At 35.4% G+C, this 20000-nt stretch overlaps 1 protein-coding gene across 17 annotated transcripts in view; it reads right to left on the bottom strand.

The window, feature by feature from the left end:
• Positions 1-20000, bottom strand: part of LOC106873992 (protocadherin-15-like) — a 717162-nt gene that overhangs the window by 313379 nt on the left and 383783 nt on the right. The window lies entirely within an intron of this gene.

Genomic DNA, 20000 nt, shown 5'->3' with positions numbered 1-20000 from the left:
CCAGTCGCAATAATATATTATACGATCTTAAAATTTCCCTCTGCTAAGCACTTTATCTTTCTTTCTTTCTTTCTACCTCTTCAATACATTTTCTAACCATGTAATTTCCATCAAGTTTTTAACATTTCTCTCTTTCTCTTCCTCTCTCACTTCCACTAACCATAGGAGTGACAGCATAATGCATCGGTTGGCTGTCTGCTCTCTCACTCAGAAAACGGACAGGAAAGCATTTTTTCCGACGTTGGCACTGGGGCTGCATTAGGGATTGTCACACTGTAGGACTACACACGTGAAACCAGGTGATTGCAAAGCGAGTTGCTTAAACCACTTAGCCATGAACGCGTACACACAGACGAACATATATTGTGTATGTACATGCATATATACATGTACATACAATTATATATATCTATTTATTGCGAGTATATATATATCAATATATAGTATATGTATAATGTATATAGTAAGTTTTATATATATATATATATATATATATATATATATATATATATATATGGATGTATGTCTCTATATATTTACGTGTGTGTGTGTGAGCATATATATATATATATATATATATATATATATATATATATATATATATACATGTGTATGTGTGCATGTATGTTTGTATATATATATGTCTGTATGTTTGCATATATATATGCGTGTATGTATGAATGCATATATATATGTGTGTACATATATGTATTTGTATATGTGTATGTATGTGTGTATTTATATGTATGTGTTTATTTATATGTATGTATGTATGTATATATATATATATATATCTATCTATCTCTCTCTCTCTATATATATATATGTATTTGTATGTATGCCTATATGTATTCGTATGAATGTATTGTCAGCTGCATTACCACTTTGGCGTATTTTCCCCTTTGCATTATCTCATTCATCTCTCTTGATATATTACTACTTATAACGACATTCTGTTATGTAATAAAGGATCGAAAAGTTGGCTTGCTTGTCATTCGCATTACTTTCTGCGAAGATTTAGCTCTTTTGATCTCATAAAGACATAGCCTTTTGTATTATTATGAGATATGTGTCTATCTTGCCATTTTACGTGACCAATATTATCGTAACGATATTTATCTTAATGTGGGATATACTTTTTACGCAATATACATGATTTCTTGACATGGTCACGCTACATGTTATTCAGAAGGTATTATATATATATATATATATATATATATATATATATATATATATATACATACAAATAGATATATTATATCCTGATTGAAGTATTCACATAATTATTGGCGCTAGCTCTTATTTTATTGTTTTTATTCTCTGCATATTATTTTATTGTGTTTATCCTCTTGTGAAATGCTAGACTGCTATGAACAATTTTCTTTGTATCTTTTGCTTTCTTTCATTCTGTTAGTTTCTTTATACATACACATATATATTTGCGCATGTACATACTCGTCTGTTTCTCCAACTTGTACGAGCGTTCATTTAATATATATATATATATATATATATATATATATATATTCATATATATATACACACACATACATATCCCTATGCACGCACATACAATGATGATATATATCATATATATACATATATATATATATATATATATATATATATATGTACGCACACACACACACACACACACACACACACACACACACACACACACACATATATATGGCAATTCGGCAGAGCAGTTATTGAGTCGTATAGAAGCATTGCATTAATTTTTCTGCTATTCTGCGCTGTGCATCCAAATCTCACTGACTTTATTGTTTTATTTCCGATGTCGATAAATAAAGTATCATTGCAGTCCAGTTTTTCGACTACATTTTCTTCTATGTGTCTCTGTCTCTCTCTTGAGATAACCTCACCATCACCGCCAGCTCCACACCACTAATTCGTTTATCAATCATCACAATTACCGACTGATCTATCACACAGGTTGTAGACCCCACAGTTTCCACTATCATCACCACAAACCATCACAACTGACACCACAAGCAGAACTTCCACTCTCACCAATACCTACAACAACTGGCACTCCGTCGCTTACGACGACGAGCGTTCCAGTTTATTTGATCAAGGGAACAATCTGCACGCGAAATTAACATGCAAATGGTCGAGCACTCCACAGACGCGCGTAACTTTGACGTAATTCTGAGCGAGATCCATCGAGACACAAAATTTGACCAGGTTTGTCCTTTCAAATGCATGTACGATTCATTTTTGCCAGCTTAGTGGACTTGAGCAACGTGAAGTAGAATGTTTTTGCCCAAAGAATCGGAAGCCGGGAATCGAAGCCGAATAACGTAAGCCCTAAGCAACGTGAATTCACTCCTAAAATCTCAACAACAGCAGAACCATTCCTGCAGCATCAAATAACATCAATGCAATTAGTCCTCTCACCGTAATTCCATTAAACTCATAACCACCAGCCATTACACTCACCATGGCTACATTCCCGTCCGCTTTTCACAACACCTCGACAAAAGGCAGCACTCCTACGGCGAATGACTCTACTGCTAATTTTAGACACACTACGGCCGTGAACACCACCACTATACTGTCCCTCGCCACTAATAATTCCTTACCAACGGCTACAGCACCATTAATGAGATCAGCGCTACTGCCACGGCAACCACCACCGAGAACAACTACAACACTAAGCACTCTCAATATGGTCCTCCTCACTAAAAAAACCAGCACCACCACCACTACCACGATCCCTGCTACCACCACAACCGCCAACCCCAACGCCAACAAAAATACACCACCAGCTCCACTACCACCCTCTGAAAGTAGCAAAAAAACTAATAAATAATAAGATACAAATAATTTTATATATATATATACATATATATATATATATATATGTATGTGCGTGTGTTTGTTTGTGTGTGTGCCTACTGTTTCTATATATTTTATGTAATATCACCATTTCCTGCCATTTCATAACAATTTGACAGCAGATATGCGCCATATTTATTATGAAATGTATATTTGTAGTTAAAGGAGAGAAAAAAAACGGTAATAAAAAATGTCTAGAAAAAAATGAAATAAATAAATCAACAAACCGTGTTCATTGCCCTTTTTATGTAAATACTGAAACATAGTGCCAAAAATATAGACTATTAGGAAAAAAAGTGCTTCGATTATATATATATATATATATATGTGTGTGTGTGTGTGTATCACTCACAGACACACACACATATATATATAGTATGAGTTACCTCTGTTGATATGTGTATGTATACTTATATACGAATATGTTTATGCGTTTATATATATATATATATATATATATATATATATACACATGTGCATACATACACATATGCATATATATAACATCTACGTGTGTCTGTGTGAATATATACATATATATATATTTATATACGTGTGTGCATATATATGTATACATATATAAAACATCTACGTATTTGTATATATATATGTGTGTATGTGTGGGTTTCATGTACACCACACATACACACCCAACCCATACTCCCTGTATATATATATATATATAAAAAATCAGTAAGAGATATCGAAATCGCTAGAATTCTGCTGACTAGTGTATCAAATCCATTTAAATCAAAACAATATATTATAAGAAATGAATGAAGCTAAATTTGACAAGTCTGTGTTCACTCAAAATAAATAACATATATAAATAAAACAAGAAAATAAAGTAAATAAGTCGAATAATAAAACAGCGCTAAATGTCGATAAACGTGTTGTTTCTGCTGGTGTTTGTTTGTGTCGTTGAGAATATCATCATAATGGCAGTGGTAGTTTTGAAATGTGTTAATATTCTAGTTAAGATTGTTATTGTTGCTCTTGCTGCAGTTCGCAGAGTCGCAGAAATGCTAAATCGCGGAGAAGAAAAGAAAAAAATAAACCCTAAAAACATTGTCTTGCGGAATTTATCCAGCTTCCTTTTTTTTTATTTTGTGTGTGTTTTTTTTTGTTTTACATTCTGAGTTCAAATCCGACCCTTGCGATTCAGATTGTTTTTTATCCGTTTGGAATCTTTTGAGTAAAGAACGAGTTAAATGGTAAGGTTGATGTTATCGATTCTTCCACTTTCTTACAAAACTTCTGCTTTTTGTGGCCATCACACCGAATTTCGGGGTTAGTAAAAATGCACACAAATCCGAGGCGGTGGAGTGGCGGAACATCGGACAAGATTCCAAGTTCAGATCCTGTCGTGGTCTACTTAAGCAGTATCCTTAATCAGTCACCCGATTTAAGACCATCATCATTCTTTCGGGGTTCATGATGTATGATCAGTGGCTGTATGGTAAGTAGCTTACTTAACAACTACATGGTTCCGGGTTCAGTCCCACTGCGTGGCACACTAGGCAAGTGTCTTATACTATAGCCTCGGGCCGGCCAAAGCCTTGTGAGTGGATTTGATAGACGGAAACTGAAAAAAGCCCGTCGTGTATATATATATATATATATATATATATATATATATATATATATGTATATATATATATATATATGTTTGCATGTTTGTGTTTGTCACTCCACCGTCGCTTGACAACCGATGTTGGTGTGTTCACGTCCATGTAACTTAGCAGTTCAGCAATATAAATCGATAGAATAAGTACTAGGCTTACGAAGAATAAGTATTGGGATCGATATGTTCGACTTAAAGGCGGTGCTCCAGCATGGCCGCAGTCAAATGACTGAGACATATAAAAGAATAAAAGAAGAGAAAATCGTTGCACTCATGACCAACGCGTTGCATTGTACTTTGCTTTAACCACCTAATAACATCTCTAACTTCATATTCTTTCTACTGTTTATTTAAACACCATTTTTTTTAAAGATGGTGGATCATGCATTAGCGGGGTTACTGTCCCTATGTTCTCTCTCTAGCTATCCTCGCCTTGTCAGTCTGTCTCTCTCCCTCTCTTTCTCTCTAAGTCAGTCTGCCTGCATCTGCCGAACTGGTTGTCTCTTTGGCTATGTGTATCTACATATATGTGCATCTACGTACAATATGCATGTATGTATGTATGTATGTATGTATGTGTCTGTTTACCGTTTTTTATTTGTCTCTCTGTCTCTTTGTCAGTTTGTTTTCGTTTGTCGATTCTTAATCCCTGCCAGCCTGTCTCTGTCTTTTATCTCCCCATCTATCTCTCCGTCTGTCTACCTGCCAGCCTGTCTGTCTGTTTATCCCCTCCCCGTCTCTCTCTATCCTCTCTTTGTATATTTATCACTTTCTGACTATATCCAAGTCTGTCACAGGTACGCACACATGTATACACTCTTTCTCGCTCACCCCACACTCTCTCTCTCTTTCGCTCAACACACACACTCTCTCTCTTTCGCACACACACACACACACTCTCTCTCTCTCTCTCGCTCGCTCGCAGACACACTTTCACACACACTCTCCATTTTCTCCTCCATACTACAGTTTCTTAAAATGCAGAAATAGAAGACAAAACCACCAAATAGCATTACAACTCCCACCAAATTCCCACATTAACACACACACACCTACACACAGAGAGAGACTGCCTCACACAACATCACAGACATACACACCTACATACAACCCCGCCCACAAGACAATATAAACAATTAAAAAAACAAAACCGAAACTTCAAGAAAAATCAAACAATAATAAAACTAATGATAAAAATAAAATATAAATAACAAACAGAGATCGATGAAGAATAATCGATGAGAGAAATAATCACATTCAGTTTAAACATTGAATAAATTCAATGGTAAAGTGGCTGGACGTCTGTCTCTGTGTCTGTCTAACAGACAGACGGTGGCTATGCGTGTATATGTCGGTAGGAAGCTATCTGTGTATGTGCGTGTATACGTATTTGTGTGTGTATATACGTATGTATTTGTGTGTATTTATGTCTCTTCTATTTTTTAAAATTATTATAAACCTTCCACTGAGGAGGGAGCCGGCATCCATGTATGTATGTATGTATGTATGTATGTATGTATGTATGTGTGTGTGTATGTATGTATGTATGTATGTGTGTGTGTATGTGTGTATGTATGGTTCGATGGATGGATATGCGTGAGTGTGTATGTGTGTGTGTGTGTGTGTGTGATGTATGTACGTATCTATCTTTGTGTTTCTGCGTACGTGAGTGTATGTGTGGATGTGTGTATTTATATCTGGTCGAATGCGTCGGGCTTAGTGATTAGGATATTCGGTCCACGATCGTAAAGTCGTGAGTTCGATTCCTGGCAGTGCGTTGTAACCTTGAGCACGACACTTTATTTCGCGTTGCTCCAGTGTACTCAACTGGCAAAAATGTGTTGTACCTGTAATCCAAAGGGCCAGTCTTGTCATATTCTGTCACGCTGAATCTCCCTGAGAACTACGTTAAGAGTTACGCATGTCTGTGGAGTTCTCAGCCACTTGGACGTTAATTGCACGAGCAGACTGTACAGTTGATCGGATCAACTGGAATGTTCGTCGTCATAACCAACGGAGTGCCATATTTTAAAATTTACATTTGGCAGAGACATTATACTTTGCAGTATTGCTCAACCTTGTGTTCAAATCTCGCTAATGTAAAATTTACCTCCCAACATTTCGGGATCAATGACATGAAAAAAAAAACAACTAATTCTTCCCAGATACGCCAGAGAAACTTCTCATTTCTCTCAGTGTCAATAACTGTGCAAAATCCCTGTTACCTAAAGAAATATAACGATTCACGGGTAGCTTTTCTCTAGTCTTAAACCACTGCAGTTTCCATCTTTTAAGGACATTCCATCTGACATCGAATGCAGTAATGCATTCTTTCGAAGTCCTCATATTTGACCAATCTGGTAACAATTCTTCAACTTTTTTTTTATGTATATCTCAGATAAATATATATATACCTGAGGTAAATATGAAATTCGTTAAATTCTAGTGTCAACGTCATAATATTTCCCTTCGTGTCGAGAGAGAGTTTGGTGAATGTAACTTTTAACGCATATCAAATGGTACGGTGGCGTTGCATGGCCAGTTCACTACTACATGCTTACAAACACACATTCATTAATACATACATACAAGCAAACATACATACAAGCAAACATACATACATACATAAATATATACATACATGCCGCTTTATCTATCTATCTATCTATCTATATATATATATATATATATACATGCGTGTGTCGTTGAGTGTATGTACATATACATATATGCACAAACATAATTGTATATAAATATAATATATATATATATATATATATATATATATATATATATATAGGCAAGCGCACTCATGCTTACATATACTTTCACAAACACACAGAGGACCACACAAATAAAACTCATAGGCACACACAAATATACATACACATACATGTACATGCATACATACATACATGCATACATACCGACATGCATACACACATACACACACGCGTGTGCGCACGAAATTGAGTAAGTATATACCAAATTAAATTCACAGCAAATATTTACGAAATGTCCAGAGGAATTTCCGCTACAACGTTGAACAAAAGTATATATTTGTACAATTATCTACAAACCTAACTTAATAGCTAACCTAAAATTGATTTCCCTGTACAGTAAAACAAATTATGTGAAGCCTAAATTATTTTCAAACTTCCTTTTTCCTTTCGTAAATTTTCAAACAGTAAATATGAAAAATATATTTTAATCTTTGCTTAGGATGTTAGAACTGTTTTTCTATTATTATTTTTTTTGTGTGTGTGCAGAATATATTATTTTGTTAAAATGTAGAGGAATAAGACGGCGTTCTCTGAGAAAGTCGAATAAACGTTTATATATTAGTGATACACCTATATTTGGAAAACTGTACGCATTAACTCTTTCAATTTTATGCCTTATATAGAAAGTAGTTTTTCAAGAAGTATAAAGTTTTGGCCCACACGCACACACACACACACATATTATATATATATATATATATATATATATATATGCATGTATACACATACGTATGTAAGATGTCCTTCACTATTTGTCCTTGTTTGTTCAATCATCACAATGATATTCCGTATATCTCTAGTGCAACTAGAATTGAGGTACCAAAGAATTAAAAAATTTCGGACAATAAACACGCCGAAATTTTGCTGGAGTCTGATCTCCGTTAATGATGAGCGGATTTTCCGTGTTTACTTGTTCTTTGTATTTTTCCATTCGCTGTCATGTCTAGGACTGGCGCCTAATGTAATAAGCCATTCGGATGGTCCGTCTATTTTGCATTTACAGTCAGTAAGAGTCTCTACATTATAATCTGAACTCCAAAACAAAAATTATGACAACATGCCAACATTTGAGCGACTGTCTATTCTCAAAGCTAAAAGCAAAAACCTCATTCTGCATGAAAAATAATATCTCTTGAAGTAATATGAGATCACGCGAAAAATATGAATCTTTGTATTGTATCTTCATGATTTAGCTGTTAACTGTAATTTCGTCTGGAAACGATCGTTGGTACAGTATATGACAAGGCTGATTGCGCGAAACCTTTAGGTAAAGATCTATAAACCTGCTTACACGTGACACATTTACAACAAACTCTATATATCTCTCTCCCATAAAGATGTTTTGAACATGTATATATTACTTTATCAAACAATGAAGATTATATATTATACATACACTAACCCACGCACATATAGCTGTGCATTACTTTAAAAATAATATAATTATATATATATATATATATTACAAACTGTTATATATATATATAAAGTCAACGCGTAATCTATCTACAGTGATATTGGATAGCAATTCACCTCTGTATATCATATTATATCATGCAGACGAAGAAAAAAGAAATTCAACTTTCAGGCTTTTCAGCAAACTTGTATTGGCTTAGTGATTTTATGTGTTATTCCTGAATAGATTCTTCAGAAAGAGAGAGGTTGAGAGAGAGGGAGAAGGAAAAAGTATGCCACAGAAAACGTCTGCTACAACATTACTTTACAAACTGTTATTTAATATTACTCAGACAATGAAAGAAGAAATTGCCACAGGTTCAGAAATAGAAAACAAAGGATCCCCACAAAAAAAAAACCTCAACATTTAACAACTGGCAAACCAAATATATAATGGTATTTCTAATTCTATATTCATTGTCGAAACATTCGTATTGTCCCAAAAAAACATATATACATCCGTTAAAGATATATGTGTAGATGTATAATTGTATTTATTACTATATAGATAAGTTACAAAAGAGAAGAGTCATGGCAACATATATACACATACATATACAATTTATAATAATATATACCTGTGTGCGTTTGTAAATCTGTCTATTTGTCTACAACATTTTATATTTGACGATGCTTTTGCACATTACGACAAGATTGGTCATAAACTAAATAAAGAATTCAATGCTTGTGTTGTTGCAACTTTGGGATTTATTTAAATATAATTTTCGACATTGGCTTAATTTGTCGCTGACTTCATAGGAACACATAATTAAATGTTAAAATATGTACTCAAAATTGCAAGAACTAAGCCAAAGAAAGCATGAAAATTAGGGTTTACAGACAATGAAATAAGGAATGTTGTGAAGGGTTGAGTAAATTTTGAAAGTCAGACCGTTGATTTCAATATATAAACGCTTAGAGTATATAGGTCAAGTAGAAGCTTGAATCAAAGAACGAACACTATTTCTGTTTAAAGTATCATAGGCGGAGGCTTGGCTGCGCAGTAAGATAATTCCTTCTCAAGCACATGGTTCCGGGTTCAGTCCCACTGCGTGGCACCTTGGGCATATGTCTTCTACTATAGCCTCGGGCCGACGAAGGCCTTGTGAGTGGATTTGGTAGACAGAAACTGAAAGAATCCCGTCATGCACGCGTGTGTGTGTGTGTGTGTGTCTTTGTGCTTGCCTTTATTCTCTTGACAATTGGTATTAGAATATGTACGTCTCCGTAACTCAACGGTGGGGGTAAAAGAGACCAATAGATTAAGTACAAAGCTTAAAAAATTAAGTAGTAAAATTCTCCAATGCAGTGCTCCAGTATCGCCACAGTCTAATGACTGAAACCAGTACAAGATATAATGTCAATGAATTATAAATCTAGAGCTTAGTAAATAATTTCAGGAGACGAAAGTTCCACTTGAACTCAGTTTGGCGACATTAACCAAAGTAAACGTTAATATTGTTTGTAGAAGTTAGTTTCTCGTAAAGTTGTCAAACTGGTGTTTTATGAGGTTATAGGAAACTGCATTGAATGGAAAGAACTTTTGAAGTTATCGCGTTATTACTAAATCAGATAAATCTAGAATATATTAATAGGAATAAACATAGATTTGGAAAGCTAATCTTAAAGACGGTAAGCAATAAACATGCACTAAGTCGAGTATAAGCATCGCAGTACCATTATACAATGAAATTATCTTACCATTTTCTAATTTGTGCCTCGTTAAATAAGTTTGAATAATTAGATAAAAATGTCCATTAAACTCAGCATATTTAGAATCATCAAAGTAAGGTAAAAGTATTATTTAAACTGGATTATGGTTTGAAATACATGTTGTGTGCAACGCACACGCACACGGACACATATGTATGCATATACATATATATAGACACACATATAAATATATATATGTATATTGTATACATATATATATAATATAAATGCGAGTGTATGTGGCTATGTATGTGCATTTAGCCCAAAAGGCTCACACACTCAAGCACTCACACACACAGATATATATATACATGTATCAATATATCTAGATACATATGTATGCATGTTTACACACACACACACACATATGCAGATACATACATATACATATATATGTATTCATTTACATACATACATACATACATATAAATGTGTATATATATAAATATACATATATATATGTGTGTGTGTGTATGCATGTATATATATATGCATATATATATAATATATATCAGTGTATATATAAGTGGTAATGAGGTAAAAGAAACAAGCTAAAATCGAGAGGAGCGACACATAAAAGAACCAAAACTATAGAAAGGCTACTAAAAATGGTCAGAACTAATAAAGACTAATTACATATGAGGAAATCTATAATTTGCAACTGAATTAACGGAAATGTACAAGACGAAAGCCGCTCAGTAATGAATATATGCTTGTGAAGGTCTATAAATGCATATAAGTAGATGTATCTAGTAAAAAGCAAATTAAGGCTCATGAGATCCAAAGAGTGATACACGTAGGTTGATATTAAGACGTAAAATTTACATAAAATAGGTGATAAAGAATTTTTACGATATGGACGAGAAGCCGTTAAGAACACAACTCTAAATGTATAAAATTACATAAAAAAATCTCTCTCTCTCTCTCTTTCGCTTTCTCTCCTGAGAGGTTGCCAAACTTGACGTGGGTGGTTGCTAATCATTGCGACTAAAGTACTGCTTCCACCGACAGAGGTGACCCGTGGCGCCTTCTCCGTCGGCCAAATAGAGGCAACTTATAATCCATAATCGCTCCGTCCCGTGTTGAGTCCATGCAGCTACAGCTGTGATTGAACATAAGGTTTATAGACTGTGCTTGCTCGTATTGCAGTGTCCCCCTTGGCTGATTATGCTCCTCACCTGGACATATGATATGGGAAAAATGTCTCGACCAATTTTACACTCATCTTTTCGGCCCCATGAAAGAGGGTTTGAGAGGCAAACATTATTCCAGTGAAGAGAAAGTGAAAACTGTAGTGAAGAAGTGGCTCAAAGAACAGTCAAAAGAATTTTACGGGGCAGGGATGCATGCTCTAATTCGAAGGAGGAACATTGCTATTGAGAAAAACGGTGACTATGTTGAGAAGTAAGTATGTAATCCACAGAGGACCAGCTTCATTTTGATGTATGATACATGTTCCTACGTTCGTAATTATACCTGTCCTAAACAAAATGGCATTACTTTTTGAATCACTCTCGTATACAAAATATATTTGCATATGCACAAGATCGGATATTAGATAAAGAATTTATTTCCCAGCCACATGGCTCAGAGTACGTACAGTCCTATTGCATGGCACCTAGAACACGCGCGCGCGTGTGTGTGTGTGTGTGTGTGTGTGTGGGGGTGTGTGTGTGTGTGTGTGTGTGTGTGTGTGTGTGTGTGTGTGTGTATGTGTGCATATGTAGGCAAGTATAATATATATATACAGTTGAAATTTAAAACAAAGGACGAAGATAGATGCATGAACAACAGGCAAATGTATTAGTTTGACGCTCGAGAAAAATGAAAAAGTCTTTTACGTTTCGAGCCTACACTCTTCAACAGAAAAGAATAAGAGAAAATAAACACATAGTACACATATATAATATATATAATATCTGCATAAATAGACATGTATATACATACATAAATGTATATACATATGTAAACATGTGTATGCATAATGTTATACGTATTTCATTGTATTTCTTTCACTCTGTTTCTCTCTCTAGTTATATGCCCTTGTATCTCTATTTCTCTCTCTCTCTCTCTCTCTCTCTCTCTCACTGATTCCCTCAGTTTTATTCTCCGTCTCTCCTTCTACATTACTCCCTTCCACTCTCTTCTTCTTGATACTTTGTATCATATATTGAATAAAAATACATAAAAAAATAGAAGATATTAGATGTTAGTTTTCTTATCGTTTAATGAGACATAGAGAGAGAGAGAGAGAGAGGAGTGCTGTTAGCAAGCTTTAGATGGGGTGGGGTGGAGTGGGATGAGCGTAGTACGTGGATTAAAGTAGAAACTCGAAGTATTTGTATATGATTAAATGAAATATTTACGAAAACCAGCAGCAGTAGCAGTGACAGAATGAAAATAGATATTTTTATTGCCTCATAATTTCATACGATTGATTATCATCGTTGATGTTGTTACTACTACTACTACGACGACGACGACAAAAATAATAATTATTGTTATTATTATTATTATTTGGTGTCTCCCTTGATAGCTTAATGTGTAATTGTATAAACGTTATGTTATTAGGGTTGTTGTTTTCGTTACACACAAATTATTTGTGTTTTCGTTTTAATAAAACCATTGTTTTGTATGGGCGGGATGTTGGATGGACAAAAACCGAAGACCTAAGTCGAAAAGTAGTCCACCAATAGACTAAGCTTCGTTGAAAGCTGTCAACAGCCAAATATTGTTATTAAACTAAGCAACCGATTATGCTTATTTCTCAAGAATTTGGAACGCAAATAACTGGTACTAATATCGCAAACTACCTCGTCAGAAGTTCTAACTCTTCTGCTTATATCACCACGTTTACATTGGTTGGTAATTTTTATCGACTCGGACATGAAGAAGAGCAAAGATGAGAATAGAAGAATTTGAGCTCAAAGAGCAGATTAGTCAGAACAAACAGGGTAGGGATATTTCCCGGTAATGGAATAGCAGATTTTTCCTAGGAAGTTCTGAAAGAATCTGCTTCCACTAGTTTTTGATTTTATCGACTCAGAAGGGATCTGCACCCACGTCATTCAATGCTTCAACGCTTCTGCCAGAACGCCACATTTTAAAGGGGATATGGTTGCTATTTCTAGCACGCCATTCGACCACGTAGGGACTCTCTCATTCTCTTAGTTGTATATGGTGGATGTAAAATAACGATGGATGTTAGAGGTAAAGAAAGATTGTTTTATTCCGGTTCACTGTCGAGTTTCCTGACCTTTTGTATTGAAAACCTAACAGTGCTAAATCGATTAATCCGATGGAATTATTAAATTATCGGAAAAATATATTCTTTATTGCTCCCCAGATGAACAAAAATGGTGAAACTGATATTTACGTCGATATTTGAAAGAAAGACACTTTATAAAGTAATCTCTGGATATTTTTTCCCAACAAACTAGATTGTTGGCATGACCTTTGTAAAATGCAATGACCTTTGCGACCTACGGATTATTTCTTTCTAGCCAAAAGAATACAGCCACGAGAAAGAAAGTGAAATCCTTAGAAATGTTCTCTCATTGATTGACAGACAGGAGTGGCGACGCACAGACATACGTAACACTGTAGTACATACGCGTATACATTACAAACAAACGCACTCTTTCTCACTTTCTCTCTCAAACACACACACACATACTTAAATATGTACTGAGGCACATATATAAAAGAATAAAAGGATGACGATCCTTCCTGTGTCATATAAACTCATAGGATCGGATTTCCGGTTCCCATGAGTGGGACGCCGGTCCCTTGCAGGATTAATCATCTTCGACAGGTAAATGGACTTCAGGAATCGAAACCACAATCTTACGATCATGAGTCTAACACTTTAACCGCTAAGCAATGCACCCTTCATATGTATCTCTATACATGCATCTATCTATACATACAAATATATACAATAATCCCTCGCCGTATCGCGGTTCACCTATCGCGGTTCACATATTGCGGTTTATCATTTAATCTTACGTGATTCCTCCGTGGTGTTGTTTTGCATTTACAATAAAATGAAATTGTTTTTTTTTTTTATTTGTTTCAGTCATTTAGCTGGGGCCATGCTAGAGCACCGCCTTTAGTCGGATAAACATTTTTATCGTCTGATAAAAATGTTTTATCAGACGATTAAAATATTTAAAAAGACTTAAAAAATATATTTCTTCTTTAAATATTTGAAAAACTCTTTGAAAAAAGTCTTTTACTTCCCTCATACAAATACGTCCAAAGTTCATACGTATACAGACTTCCACAGGTAAAATTCAACATTGACTTATATCTATGGCCATTTTGAGAGCTCACCACCGCAGTTTATTTACACTAAAGTGCAACACGGCGATGACCCCCTCATCAGGATAAACAGGAAACAGGAGGGGTGATGTTGTATGTAAAGTCGTTGACCCAAATTCAATGTGTTCTATAACCAATGCTTCTTTATCTTTGTCTCATATATATATATATATATATATATATACGTGAAGGGGCGTGGTTTAGTGGTTAGGGTATGCGGCTCACGATCATAAGGTCGTGAGTTCAATTCCCGGCGATGCGTTGTGTCCTTGAGCAAAACACTTCATGATGCCACATTCCATTCCAATCAACTGGCAAAAGAGAGTAGTACCTGTGATTCAAAGCGGCCATTCTGTGTCACGCTGAATCTCCCCGAGGACTACATTAAGAGTACACATGTCTGTGGAGTGCTCAACCACGTTAATTTCACGAGCAGGCTGTTCCGTTAATCGGATCAACTGGAAGGCTCGTCGTCGTAAGCGACGGAGTGCCATACGTATATATATTTTGTTGTATCTGGAGAGAGTCATTCTGTTTTAAAGCCTTATTAACACGAATTCACATCAGGAATCTCGCAAGCCAAATACAAAATCACACACACACACACATATATAGTCGTGGCCAAAAGTTTGGAACGTCTTAAAAATTAAAGTTGTCATGCCCTGGTACAATTCGATTCAAGTATGTAACAACGTATATATTTCGGCATTTAATATAAAAATTCTAATTTTCAGATGAATGTTCCAAACTTTTGGCCACGACTCTATATATGTATGAAGAGGTTTTACAGAATCTCATTGTAACAAATTTAGTCACAAGGAATTAATCAACACGTTATTTCTGTAATAGCCGGCTAAGACCCCACGTAGCCAACGCCATTACTAATATGAGAAAGAGAGGTGGCGGGGAGAAAGAGATAGAAAGAAAAACCCCTTCTGAATAAATGTATTGATTAGTTCATAGTTGATATAGCGAAGGACAATATTGTCTGCACAGGACTTGCATTGTTTCTGAGACGGCTTTTATGCAGTATCTCTTTCATTGTTAAATTGGATTCGCCTTTAGCGCATTATATAACGTAGCGTGAATGTAAGAACGATTACAATAATTGTAGGTGGAATTAGATTGGTTTTCTAACTTCAAAAATTCTAACATACCAAATATTGTTTTTACTAAATAACAAGAACATTAATTATTTGACGGCAAAACAGCAAATCGGACTACATAGTAACCCCACCACACAATACGATATTTATTTTTCTATTTATCCGCTTATTACTTTGTTGTTTACGCACAATGCACGTGTAATTTAGCGTATGCATGTGTATATATAGGTGTATATATGCACATACATACGTTATACACACACGCACATATTCTTACACATACATCACTAACATACCCTCATTTTAGCGTCCATTTTCCAAGCTGGCATAGGTCGAAGGGAATTCGTTGAAGCAGATTGTTTTACGGCCGGATACCTTTCTTCCTGTCACCACCTTCACCTACTTCCAAGCAAAGTAATATTTTCCTCCGAGCCAGACATGTTTTAACGGGAGCTTGAAAATGATGACACCGCTTATATGTCATTGACGCTTGTTTACAACTACCACGCAATTGCAAACGCAAACACAGAAATGCTGGGTGCTTTCAGCTTCTAACTACAAAGTCTGCTTACAAGAACTCAATTGGTCGGCTTGGTGCTATTGTAGAAGACACTTGCGGAAGGCGCCACGAATATATGTCTCTGTGTGTATTAAATTGAGGTTCAGGAGTCATTCATGTAATAAGAAAGGCCCAGGTTCGATCCTACTACCGAACATTTTTTTTTGTACCACATTATTAATTCAGATCTTTGTCATTTCATTTTTATTCTCAAGACCAATATGAAAGCTACTGTTGACGAAACTGTTGGCCAATACCTTCGTTACTGTAGATGTGGTTCGTAGAAATACCAGATCGTCACGAAATCAAGGGTTGTAAGTCTTCCCTCTGACAAACTGAAGCCAAATACTGACACCATTGGATTCCGCATAATCAAAGTCTCGGACAGCAGGAATGAATAATTATCTAACGGATGTTGTTATATATAAATATCGGCGGTCATAATATGCTTTGCATTTTATTTACTTATTTGTGTTTGCTTTCTAATGTCGTCACTTCGCTTGTTACGTCAGCAGGAAGGTTATTCCGTCAGTGGGTTACGCATTTACAGCCGAGTGAACTATTAAAACGTGAAAGAAGTGTTTTGTTCAAGAAACCAACGTCCCATCTGGTCCAAAGGATCGAACCAATGACCTGGCAATCGTCAGTGCAATGCCTTAACTACTAGGCTGCAAGACTTCATACACACACATGTATATATGCATATATACATCTACACATTATGTATGTGTATATATATATATATATATATATATATATATATATATATATATATATATATATATATATATTCTCTTTTACTCTTTTACTTGTTTCAGTCATTTGACTGTGGCCATGCTGGAGCACCGCCTTTTAGTCGAGCAAATCGACCCCAGGACTTATTCTTTGTAAGCCTAGTACTTATTCTATCGATCTCGTTTGCCGAACCGCTAAGTTACGGGGACATAAACACACCAGCATCGGTTGTCAAGCGATGTTGGGGGGACAAACACACACATACAAACATACACACACACACATACATATATATATATATATACACATATACGACGGGCTTCTTTCAATTTCCGTCTACCAAATCCACTCACAAGGCTTTGGTCGGCCCGAGGCTATAGTAGAAGCCCAAGATGCCGCGCAGTGGGACTGAACCCGGGACCACGTGGTTGGTAAGCTAGCTACTTACCACACAGCCACTCACATATATATATATATATATATATATATATATATATATATATATATATAAAGCCGGTGCTCCAGTATGGTCGCAGTCAAATGACTGAAACAAGTAAACTGATAAAAGAGTATAGGCATACATGCATATGTTTACACACACACACACACACACACACACACACACACACACACACACACATATACTTGTATATAGACAAATATTAGTATTTATATCCAGATATCTTTGTGTATTGCTTTGTTGATGTGTATGCGTGCTTATGGTATTCGTGATAAATTGCCATAAAGCAAAATGATGCTAAAACTAACGATTGCCCAAAACTAACGACAACCTATTCATTATTCGTCAATTGAAATCACTCATTTTGGAGAGAAGACAACAAATTTCACAATTGAAATTTTTATTGATGGAATTCAGTTGGCAGCAAGTAAAACAATAATAAACTCACACGCGCTAACACTCATGTTTGTATATACATACGTGTAAGTACACAGAGACACCGACAAAAAACACACAGACACACGCGCATACTCAGCCACACACACAATATATACACACACAGAGAGAAACTTTAATGCAAACAATATGTGTGCATGAGAATTTGTGTGTATTCGAATGCTTGTGTGTGTATATATATATATATATATATATATATATATATATATATATACATACACACACATATACACACATATACATATATCACTTTTTCCCTATATGTAAATAAATTGATAGATGATAAATATGTGCGTATATATATATATATATATATATATATATATATATATATATATATATATATATTAATACATGTTTCTCTTGTGGACGTATATCTGCACAACGCACACAGATGCGTATGTATATATATATTTATATGTAATTTTTACACTCACACACGCACCTATTTATGTTTACAATATAAATTTCCTTATCAAAGTTTTGCATTAACATGGCTGTGTTAGACTTTTCTTTATAAAATTTCCGTTTGCCTTCCTCGATGTTCGTCTGGAACAATAAAGTCCACAAATCCTGTCACATGTCATATCTAATATGGCTTATTGAAATCTAGGCGCAGTAGACTCCAATTTTTCTTTCGATAATTCAGTAGAAAAATACGCCAAGACAATCCTGCGGAGGCCTAGAAAGCAAGATGAGGCATTTGCCAAATTTAATCCTCCGAACAAACACTAAGTAACTAATACTAAAAGATGAAAACACACATTTGTCAGAATATCAAAATGACACTTGAATATTCGGCGATAATGAAATAGAATTAATCGAACATGTAAATACAACGACTTCATAACACACTTCATTCACCGCTAAAGATAGCAAGCAGCTACATGAAACCTATAATGGAGCCTTATGCCTGTGTTATGAAGTAACATTATTATGGAGGTTACCGGGTAGTTTCATCTACCCGGATTCAATAAAATAAAGTATTAATGAAGTATGAGGTTCAGCGGTGCCAATTGTCCCCTTCTCAAAGTTTCCGGCCCTGAGTCAGAAATTATTAGTATTATTACTATTGAGTGACAGAGTAAAACATGCCATGAAAGTGACAATGGGGTACATATATACGAAGCCCAGTATACCCGCAAGGACTACCCGTATGATAAGGGTACACCAGGCACATGCATCACAACCATATTTGGGTGACATTGTGATCTCTTATCAAAATATACAGCGCATGATCTTGCAGGTGGGGCCCAGTTAGAATTTTCTTCAGACCGAGTAGCCTGTCTTGCTCAAAAGGTCCCTGAATAAAGTTAGTTTACGGATAATGATCGCAACACCCTATTTTCCAGAGGTGAATTATTAAAACGTCAAAGAATTCCTCTAAACACATAGCTATGATGCACCCCCAACACACTTGCTCATGATCAGAAATACATATAGCGCCAGTCACCAAGGGACATAACTCAACTGGCGAAGGTCAAGTAACTGACGAGTAATTATATGGTATTAAGCAGAATATTTGCTGTAACCCATCTTTCATACTAAAACAAAATGTGTACATGATAGGACTTCCAATCAGTTATGATCAGAAGCCCTGAGAGCCACCGCTACGTTCTGAGTTCAAATTCTGCCGAGGTCGACTTCGCCTTTCATCCTTTCGGGGTCGATAAATTAAGTACCAGTGAAACACTGGAGGTCGATGTAATCGACTCCTCCCCTCCTCCAAAATTGCTGCCCTTGTGGCAAAAATTTGAAACTATTATCATTTTTGTTATTATTATTATTATTATTATTATCATCATCATCATCATCATCATCATATGTTCTTCGTGTTCTTATTATGAATTGGTGATTACTTTCCACACTATTCCATTTTCCGTGGTGCTGAACGCTTTGAGCTACGTTAACCCGAAAATGA

This window comes from Octopus bimaculoides, chromosome 19, assembly GCF_046866305.1.
Source record: "Octopus bimaculoides isolate indiv1 chromosome 19, ASM4686630v1, whole genome shotgun sequence".
In the NCBI taxonomy this organism is placed as follows: domain Eukaryota; kingdom Metazoa; phylum Mollusca; class Cephalopoda; order Octopoda; family Octopodidae; genus Octopus; species Octopus bimaculoides.
Note: the sequence above shows the minus strand (reverse complement) of the source record. Positions and strands in the feature narration are given on the sequence as shown.